The sequence below is a fragment of the Bubalus kerabau genome, chromosome 17, assembly GCF_029407905.1.
Source record: "Bubalus kerabau isolate K-KA32 ecotype Philippines breed swamp buffalo chromosome 17, PCC_UOA_SB_1v2, whole genome shotgun sequence".
Taxonomy (NCBI): domain Eukaryota; kingdom Metazoa; phylum Chordata; class Mammalia; order Artiodactyla; family Bovidae; genus Bubalus; species Bubalus kerabau.
The window spans coordinates 29,586,608-29,596,385 of record NC_073640.1 but is presented as its reverse complement, the minus strand read 5'-3'; the positions used below and the strand labels follow the sequence as shown (position 1 = coordinate 29,596,385).

The following is a 9,778-nucleotide window of genomic DNA, read 5'->3' as shown; positions in this document are numbered from 1 at the left end:
TCACTTTTCATTTTCATGCATTGGAGAAGGAAATGGCAACCCACTCCAGTGTTCTTGCCTGGAGAATCCCAGGGACGGGGGAGCCTGGTGGGCTGCCATCTATGGGGTTGCACAGAGTCAGACACGACTGAAGCAACTTAGCAGCAGCAGCATGTTAAAGTTTTAGTTTTTTGAGGAACCTCTATTCTGTTTTCCATAACCACTGTACCAATTTACAACCCCACCAATAGTGTACTAGGGTTTCCTTTTTGCCACGTCTTCACCAAAACTTGTTATTTGTAGACTTTATAATGATAGTCATTCCGACAGGTGTGAGGTGATATCTCATTGTGGTTTTGATTTGCATTTCTCTGATGATTAGAAGCTCCAACACATTGACCACCTGATGTGAAGAACTGACTCATTGGAAAAGACCCTGATGCTGGGAAAGATTGAAGGCAGGAGGAGAAGGGGACGACAGAGGATGAGATGGTTGGATGGCATCACTAACTCGATGGGCATGAGTTTGAGCAAGCTCTGGGAGTTGGTGATGGACAGGGAAGCCTGGTGTGCTGCAGTCCATGGGGTTGCAAAGAGTTGAACACGACTGAGTGACTGAACTGAGTTGATGATCAGTGATGCTGGGCCCTTTCTCATGTGCCTGTTGGCCATCTGTATGTCTTCTTTGGAAAATCCAGGTGGTTTTACTTGACATCGCAGGTCGGATGTCTCTGCTCTGCACTTCTCTGGCCAGCAGCATCTGTATTTACATTTATCATCACACTTAGAGAACCCCAAATCAGTTCTGCCCTTCAAAATGCTGTCTTATGGCAGATGCTGCATCTTCCTTTATAATTGCCCTTTTTTGCAATGTCCCCTAGGGTGATGATCTGTTTTTAGAAGGACACTGCTGGCTGTCCTAAGGAGAATGCCCTAAGGGGCAAGACTGGAGTCCAACAGTCTAGTGAGGGGCTTCTGGGGTGACCCAAGAGAGGGCTATGATGTGACCACGTGGATGAGAGGCAGGTGCCTTCTACTTCCCGTGATAATGAGAGATGGGCCTGATCCCCAGCTCAGCCCCTCCCTTGCTATAGACTTTGGGCTCCAACTTCCTTCCAACTTATTGTGAGGAATAAATGAGGGAATAAACGTTTTAGTAGCTATTTATTAGTATATTCTGGGGTCAACTGGGGAGTGTGGGAGGTGATAGAGAGCTGGATCAAGGATGACTTGGATTTCTGGTAAAGTCAGAAATGACTCAACATTGAGCATGTCAAGTCTTGATGGGAGGGCATATTTGGGATCTGTGGATGCAATAGGTGCAGGCCTTCACATCTCAACCTGAATGCTGGTCCTCACCCCCGTGGGCAGGGCAGGGTGGATCCAGCAGAGGCAGCCAGAGGGACAGAACTGTTTGGGAAAAACAACAGGCCACCTATGTGACAGGCTGCTGCTGCTGCTGCTGCTAAGTCGCTTCAGTCATGTCCGACTCTGTGCGACCCCATAGACAGCAGCCCACCAGGCTCCCCCGTCCCTGGGATTCTCCAGGCAAGAACACTGGAGTGGGTTGCCATTTCCTTCTTCAATGCATGAAAGTGAAAAAATAAAGTGAAGTGTGACAGGCTAGGCCCTATTAAAGGTGCTCTGTGTGACCCTGGGTGAGTCACCTTCTCCACGTCACCCCTCCTGGTTCCCCATTCACAGGCAACCCATCTAGACTCTGGGCTCCTAGAACCACCACATGACAGGCAGTTACCTACAGCTACCCCACAGCCCCAACACAGATGGCATACACAGGACACCCGAGGCCACGTGTGCACCTCCCTCTCATGCAGGTGACCGGCGTGAGCCAGGGCTGGTCCAGAACCCAGAGCTAGTCATGATTCTAGCTGACAGGGCAGCTGGGGTCCTTCAGGTGAAGTGTCTTGAGTGTGAAGCAGAACAAAGGGAAACCAAGACACACCCAAGGGCCGCACACAGGAAGCCACAGTTGGACACCTTTAATAAAGGGTTTTCAAAAATCATTTATTGAAATCCTTATAGTTATCAGGTAAAAATGGGAAGTGTACTTTTCCAGAGTGACTTCACAGGCACAGAAAAGTGTTTGGAGACATTCTGCGAGCCAGGGGGAGAGGTTTCCAGATGGTCCACCAGCCAAAGACCCCAATACATTCTGGGGGGGCTCTGGAGATGCCCTCCAATCCTGAGGAGGGGCAGAATCACCAGAACCTTCTCCTACAGCCTCCTTCTGGTAAGACTGCCTGCACCCAGGCCTCCCCTCAAGCTCCTCTTCCAGGGCTGCATCTTTTCCTGGGGCAAGCTGGGCATGGAGGACAAGGGTTGAAGGGATACAGAAGGCCACGGTCCATCCAGAGAAAGGGCTGCTTCTTCAGATGAGGTGGCCTTCAGCAGTACTATCCCCTCCCCACCCAAGGCCACAAAGACAGCCCAGCATCCCCTGCCCTGGCTCAGGGGCCTCCTCTGTTCTCCTCGGAACAGGAGGCCACAGGGCTTCTCATCGAATGGGTCTGGAGGCCAGTACATGTCCACCTGCCACCACTCCCACACCCACACACAAATGGGGCACACCCAGACGTTGGCACAGAGCCACACACTGCTGACTTCCACGTGTACACACAAATGAGTGACACAACAAGGTCACACTCAAATGCAGTCATCCCAAGTGCACATGAACACTCTCTGAAGATTCCAAAGAGGCACGTTCCTATCCAGCCACCATATACAAATGTGCGCGCGCGCGCACACACACCCCACACACAAGTGGGCCCCTCATAAGTACTCTCTCCTTACACAGTTTATATAAACATCCACGTGGTAGCCGCTAGAGGCGGCTGCTCAGATCCCCTGCTCCCTTTCCACTGAAGCATTCACTTGCCAGGCAAGGTCATGCAGCAGGACAAGGGACTGTGCACAGGTATAAAAGCCAGACCCCTCGCCCCAGTTCAGGACCACTCTTCAGGGCCATTATAGCTTCAGAGCCTTTGTTCTTACTGCCCAGTCCTGCTTCCATCATTCCCCCAGGTGGTGATGGCGAGAACACTCCCCTAAAAGTACAAGTCTGTGCAAAGGTCTCTCTTTCCTTAAGGGTCTTCAGTTCCCTGGCCTAGAAAAGATTATACCTTTTCTTCCTGCAGCCTGAGGCTGACCCGCAGCACTGATCCACAGCCTGGGCCTGGAACAGAAGCCTGGAGATGGTTCCTGGACAGGCCACCAAGGAGCTGACTCCAGGTCAGGAAGAGATCAGGGGATCCTCACAGTCATCTGCAATTAGTAAAAGGAATCTACCCTTCATCTGTGCTTTTGTTCCCAGTCTCAAGCCCCAGTTGGCCAGGTGACCTTAGGCAATACTTCGTTCCTTTGACCTCAGATTCTCCATATATACAGTGGGAAGTCTGGAGTTTGGGACACAGGCTTCCACTGCCATCTATAAAGTGCTGCATGGCATGGTCTAGATTTACGCTGCTCCAAACGTGGTCCACTGGCCAGCAGCACTGGCCTAGGCAGGGAGCTTATAAGAAAAGCAGAATTACAGGCCCCACTAAGACCTGCTGAATCAGAGCCTGCATTTTCACAAGACCCCTGGGTGGTTCCGATGCACATCACAGCTTGAGAAGCACTGTCCTGAAGGAGCTCTGAAAGCCCTTTCCGTTTCTAGATTCTATGATCTACAACTGCATTGGGATGGAGTGTGGGCCTTTGGGTTGAGAGGGGTTATTGATTTGCTAGCGAAGTTTTGTCTTTGTTGCTCTCTCAGGACTATAGACAGCTCAGTTCCAGGCAGCTGGAACTCCAGCAGAATTCCTGGCTGTGTGGTAAGAGTGATTTTTAAAATAATAATACAAACAATGATGAGGGTTGAGTACAGTGAAAAATGTCTCTGACTTAGGATCTCCTCACTATTAGACATTCCTGCCCCCTTTCACCCAGGAGAATCCAATAAATATTTGGATCTACCTGGAGCCCAGGGGGCTGACTTTTCTGAGCTCAGAAAAGTTTCTGGAAACACTTCCTCTGAGTCTGCCTGAGGGCGACCAGGAAATGGGAGAAAGGCTCCAGACGCCATGTAACAAGGCATGATATTATCAATAGTCATTTCCAACTGCTGGAATCCAGAGCCTGTGAATGCCTGAATCCAAACGTCACCCAGACTGCCTGGACCAAGGGCTTACATGTGGTCTGTTAAAACTGATTTAAAGGGAATGGGAACTCCCTGGCAGTCCAATGGTTAGGGCTCCATGTTTTTACTGCCAAGGGCCTAGGTTCAATTCCTGGTCAGGGAACTAAGATCCCAAAGCCACACAGCATAGCCCAAAAAACAAAACAAAACAAAAAAAAACTGATGAACTTGACATATATATATGAGTATATGAGTGTTTACTTGGAAGTTTATATGTAGAATAAAGAGAATATAAATAAAGTACAGATACATGGTTGACTTGAGGGCAGAGGAGGCTGCCAGACGCTCTCTGATTGCAAAAGCAGATGGATGGATTAAAGAATTCAGTCAGTTCAATTCAGTCACTCAGTCATGTCCAAATCTTTGCTACCCCATGGACTGCAGCACACCAGGCTTCCCTGTCCATCACCAACTCCCAGAGCTTGTTCAAACTCATGTCCATCGAGTTAGTGATGCCATTCAGCCAACTCATCCTCTGTCGTCCCCTTCTCCTCCTGCCTTCAATCTTTCCCAGCTAATTAGCAGATGAGGACCAAAATCTGAAATGCAGGATTCAGGAGTCCAGGTCATTAATAGTAGGGTTGGGAGTGGGAGGTAAGAGGGTGAAAAACAAAACAAAACAAAACAGGAAATGGCCAGAAGAGGTGATCAGTCAGAAGAGGAAGCCAACTAGCCACTGTCTTCTGAAGATAAGAGTCAGAAGGTGGAGAGCCACCCTGATGATGGTTGAGAACAAAGACAGGAACCAGCAGGGGCAGCAGGGACAAGTTAGACAGTGAGGTGGAACACGGGCCATGTTTTCTCCTTCCTTCCTCCCCAACATGCAAACCATCATACATCCTACAAAGTTCAGATCAAATGCCATCTCCTCCATGAAGGCTTCCCTGCTTTCCACAACTGGCACTGAGTCCTCCCTCCTGGGTCCTCCCCGGCTCTCTTCTCCAGCTCATCTTTGCCACATTCTGCCTCATTCTATTATAGCTCCCTTAAAAGGCAACTGGTTGAGAATTCCCTGGCATTCCAGTGGTTAGGACTCCATGTTTTCACTGCCAGGAGCTGGGGCCAGGGAACTAAGATCCCAAAAACCACCTGCCAAAAAAAGGTAATACTGTGTATCCTTTGTACTTGATTTTGTGTGTGTATGAGCGCCTCTTCCTTTAGACTCCTGCTTGGAATGGAGACGCAGTGGCTGAAGCTATGACTGCCTCCTTGGACCACTGGGTAAGGGCCACACCTTACGGAGGATGGAGGCACGATCTGGGTTGCTGAGGGCTGTGTGGGGCAGAAATGCCATACTCGCCCTGGACTGCCTATCTCTAGATTTGTAAGTTAAAGAAATACATTTTATCTTGATTAAGCCTGTTGTTTTGGGTCTCTGTTACCTGCAGATAACCCTAATTTTAACTGATAAGCTGGGAATTATTTCAGACTCCTTTTCTACTTCTACCTGCATTTTAATCACCAAACACTTTTGATTCTTCCTCGTTGATAAGTCCAGACCTGTAACCTTTCCTCCATCATTGCTACTTTTACCTGAACTCAGACAATCGAGAATTTCTTGCCTGGATTATTGTCAGCCTTCTTTTCACCTTGCCTCCCTACTCCTTGGACTTCCCTGGTGGCTCAGTGGTAAAGAATCCACCTGTCCGTGGAGAAGATGCAAGTTCATAGCTCAGGAAGGTCCCCTGGAGAAGGAAATGGCAACCCACTCCAGTATTCTTGCCTGGAGAATTCCATGGATTCTCATGGACAGAGAGGAGCCTGGCAGGCTACACTCCATGGGATTGCAAAGAGTTGGACATGACTCAGTGACTAAATAACAACAACAACCCTACCCCTAACAACTGTCCTTTCCAATTCACATTTCATACCAGTAACTCAAATTTTCTTTCTTATGAGAAAGTAAAATGTATTTATTACAGAGTTCCATACCCAGAATGGTGATAATTGGTAACATTTTCTGTAATTTTTTATGAAGCAAATATGACAAAGTTGTCTTATTCTCTCCACAAGGGCAAATACCCTCTTGTGCCCTCCTGATCCTGAACTGAACTGGATCTTTGGTGCATTCTTTCAAACTTTTACATATGTTTATCAATGCAAAGAAATAGAGGAAAACAACAGAATGGGAAAGACTAGAGATCTCTTCAAGAAAATTAGAGATACCAAGGGAACACTGCATGCAAAGATGGGCTCAATAAAGGACAGAAATGGTATGGACCTAACAGAAGCAGAAGATATTAAGAAGAGATGGCAAGAATACACAGAAAAACTGTACAAAAAAGATCTTCACGACTGAGATCATCACGATGGTGTGATCACTGACCTAGAGCCAGACATCCTGGAATGTGAAGTCAAGTGGGCCTTAGAAAGCATCACTACGAACAAAGCTAGTGGAGGTGATGGAATTCCAGTTGAGCTATTTCAAATCCTGAAAGATGATGCTGTGAAAGTGCTACACTCAATATGCTAGCAAATTTGGAAAACTCAGCAGTGGCACAAGACTGAAAAAGGTCAGTGTTCATTCCAATCCCAAAGAAAGGCAATGCCAAAGAATGCTCAAACTACCGCACAATTGCACTCATCTCACACGCTAGTAAAGTAATGCTCAAAATTCTCCAAGCCAGGCTTCAGCAATACGTGAACCGTGAACTTCCTGATGTTCAAGCTGGTTTTAGGAAAGGCAGAGGAACCAGAGATCAAATTGCCAACATCCGCTGGATCATGGAAAAAGCAAGAGAGTTCCAGAAGAACATCTATTTCTGCTTTATTGACTATGCCAAAGCCTTTGTGTGGGTCACAGTAAACTGTGGAAAATTGTGAAAGAGATGGGAATACCAGACCACCTGACCTGCCTCTTGAGAAATCTGTATGCAGGTCAGGAAGCAACAGTTAGAACTGGACATGCAAAAACAGACTGGTTCCAAATAGGAAAAGGAGTACGTCAAGGCTGTATATTGTCACCCTGCTTATTTAACTCTTATGCAGAGTACATCATGAGAAACACTGGACTGGAAGAAACACAAGCTGGAATCAAGATTGCCGGGAGAAATATCAATAACCTCAGACATGCAGATGACACCACCCTTATGGCAGAAAGTGAGGAGGAACTAAAAAGCCTCTTGATGAAGGTGAAAGAGGAGAGTGAAAAAGTTGGCTTAAAGCTCAACATTCAGAAAACGAAGATGACGGCATCCGGTGCCATCACTTAATGGGAAATAGATGGGGAAACAGTGGAAACAGTGTCAGACTTTATTTTTCTGGGCTCCAAAATCACTGCAGATGGTGATTGCAGCCATGAAATTAAAAGACGCTTACTCCTTGGAAGGAAAGTTATGACCAACCTAGATAGCATATTCAAAAGCAGAGACATTACTTTTCCAACAAAGGTCTGTCTAGTCAAGGCTATGGTTTTTCCAGTGGTCATGTATGGATGTGAGAGTTGGACTGTGAAGAAGGCTGAGCGCTGAAGAATTGATGCTTTTGAACTGTGGTGTTGGAGAAGACTCTTGAGAGTCCCTTGGATTGCAAGGAGATCCAACCAGTCCATTCTGAAGGTGATCAGCCCTGGGATTTCTTTGGAAGGAATGATGCTAAAGCTGAAACTCCAGTACTTTGGCCACCTCATGCGAAGAGTTGACTCATTGGAAAAGACTCTGATGCTGGGAGGGATTGGGGGCAGGAGGAGAAGGGGTCGACAGAGGATGAGATGGCTGGATGGCATCACCGACTCGATGGACGTGAGTCTGAGTGAACTCTGGGAGTTTGTGATGGACAGGGAGGCCTGGTGTGCTGCGATTCATGGGGTCGCAAAGAGTCGGACACGACTGAGCGACTGATCTGATCTGATCTGATCTGGGGAACTAAGATCCTGCATGCTACAGGGTGCAGCCAAAGCAATAAACAAATAAGTAAATACAATCACTTCTTTAAAAAATAATAAATAAAATAAAATTTTATCTAAACGGCTCCATATTACACTTATAGTTCTGTAACTTGCTTTTTTATGTTCTTGAGGTCATACATGTTGATACCTATAAGCTGAGCTCATTCATGTCAGCAGTCTGTAATTCTTCACTGTGTGACTGTATCAGCACGTGCGTCTAATTTTCTCTTGATAGGCAACTAGGTTGTTGCCTGTGTCTTAGTTTTACCAATAACATTTCACTGACATCCTTAAACATACACAAGGTCTCTAGGATCTGTCCCGGGAAGTATAATTGCTGGGCTCTGGTGACAATGATTGTTATGCATTGAAACGTATCCTGCAAAACAGGTAGCTTGAAGTTCCAACCCACATACCTGGGAATGTGATTTACTAGCAAAGGAGGTCTTTGCAGATGTAATCAAGCCATTAATGTGAAGCCCTTATGGTGGCCCCTAACCCCATATGACTGGCATCCATGTAAGAAGTGAAGAGACACACAGGGAGAGAACACCACGGGAAGATGGAGGCAGGGGTTAGAGCAATCTGTCAGTAAGCCAAGGAACTAGCAAGGATTGCTGGCAACTGCCAGAAGCTAGGAGAAAGGCATGGAACAAATTCCATCTCAGAGACTCCAGAAGGAATGAACCCTGCCTTGATTTTGGAATTCTAGCCACTTAAAACTGTGAAAGAATACACTTCTGTTGCTTTAAACCATCCAGATTGTATTAATTTGTAACAGCAGTTGTTAGGATACTAATGCAGACGGGGAATGGAAATCACGGCCTGTGAGGGCAAAGGCTGAGGTCAGAGAGTGAGCAGATGAGTCTGAGACAGTAAGTTGGGGCTGCAGTAGGAAGAGCCTAGAATGTGACACCAGGTAGGCATCTAGACTTACTCATTTACACACTGTCATGACATAGAAGATAAACTAAGTCGGCAAGAGACACAGTTCTACTTGGGTTTTAGAGAACAGGGTCCCAGAAACAGCCACTGGGAATTACCTGGCGGTCCAGTGGTTAGGACTCTGTGATTTCACTGCCAAGGGCCAGGGTTCAATCCCTGGTCGGGGAACCAAGTTCCCATAAACTGTGCAGCATGGCCCAAAAAAAGAGAAACAGCCACTGTTTAGAATGGACTTGTTTGAATCTTTCCACGTCTGGAGTCTCAAATTCATCTGCTTTTTCCTTTAAGAATGATTAATTCCCTTCCACACACAACTGCAAGGATTTGACAAACACAAGGTTATCATTAATAACCACCAGTCGTTTCTAGTTTGCTAAACCAGACCCTGTTTTTCGACCTAATCGGCTAATCTCGCCTAATCCTCAGAAGTGTCCCAGGAGATAATGCATGTTATCTTCTCCATAACAGAGATTAGAAACCACGCAGGAACAAGATGAGGTGATCTGCATTTACGGAAACATCCGGCTGAAGATTTAGGAACGTCCACTTAGGTAACTGGCTCTATAGTCTTAGGCAAATTACTTCACCTACGTCAGCCTACCTTTTCCCATCTTTTAAAGAGGCATAATAGCAGCTACCCCTTCGGTCGGGTCCGTCGTCGTTAAATGAGTGAAGTGTGTCGAGCGCTGTAAACTGCGATAAACTGTGCTGTCACTGTTTTCCGGGGCCACGTGGCGCCGACCCGGGACCCGCCACCCAAGGCTGCACAG

At 47.0% G+C, this 9,778-nt stretch overlaps 1 long non-coding RNA gene across 2 annotated transcripts; it reads right to left on the bottom strand.

The window, feature by feature from the left end:
- Positions 1-1,978: 1,978 nt before the first annotated feature.
- LOC129630957 (uncharacterized) lies at positions 1,979-9,746 on the bottom strand. 2 transcript variants are annotated; one of them, XR_008703819.1, is made up of 3 exons: positions 9,610-9,746; positions 3,120-3,261; positions 1,979-2,299 (listed from the first exon to the last, which is right to left on the bottom strand). It is a non-coding gene; the product is annotated as an uncharacterized LOC129630957 (long non-coding RNA). The 2 variants fall into 2 exon arrangements; XR_008703820.1 differs by having other exon boundaries at positions 9,107-9,710.
- Between the last annotated feature and the right edge of the window lie 32 nt (positions 9,747-9,778).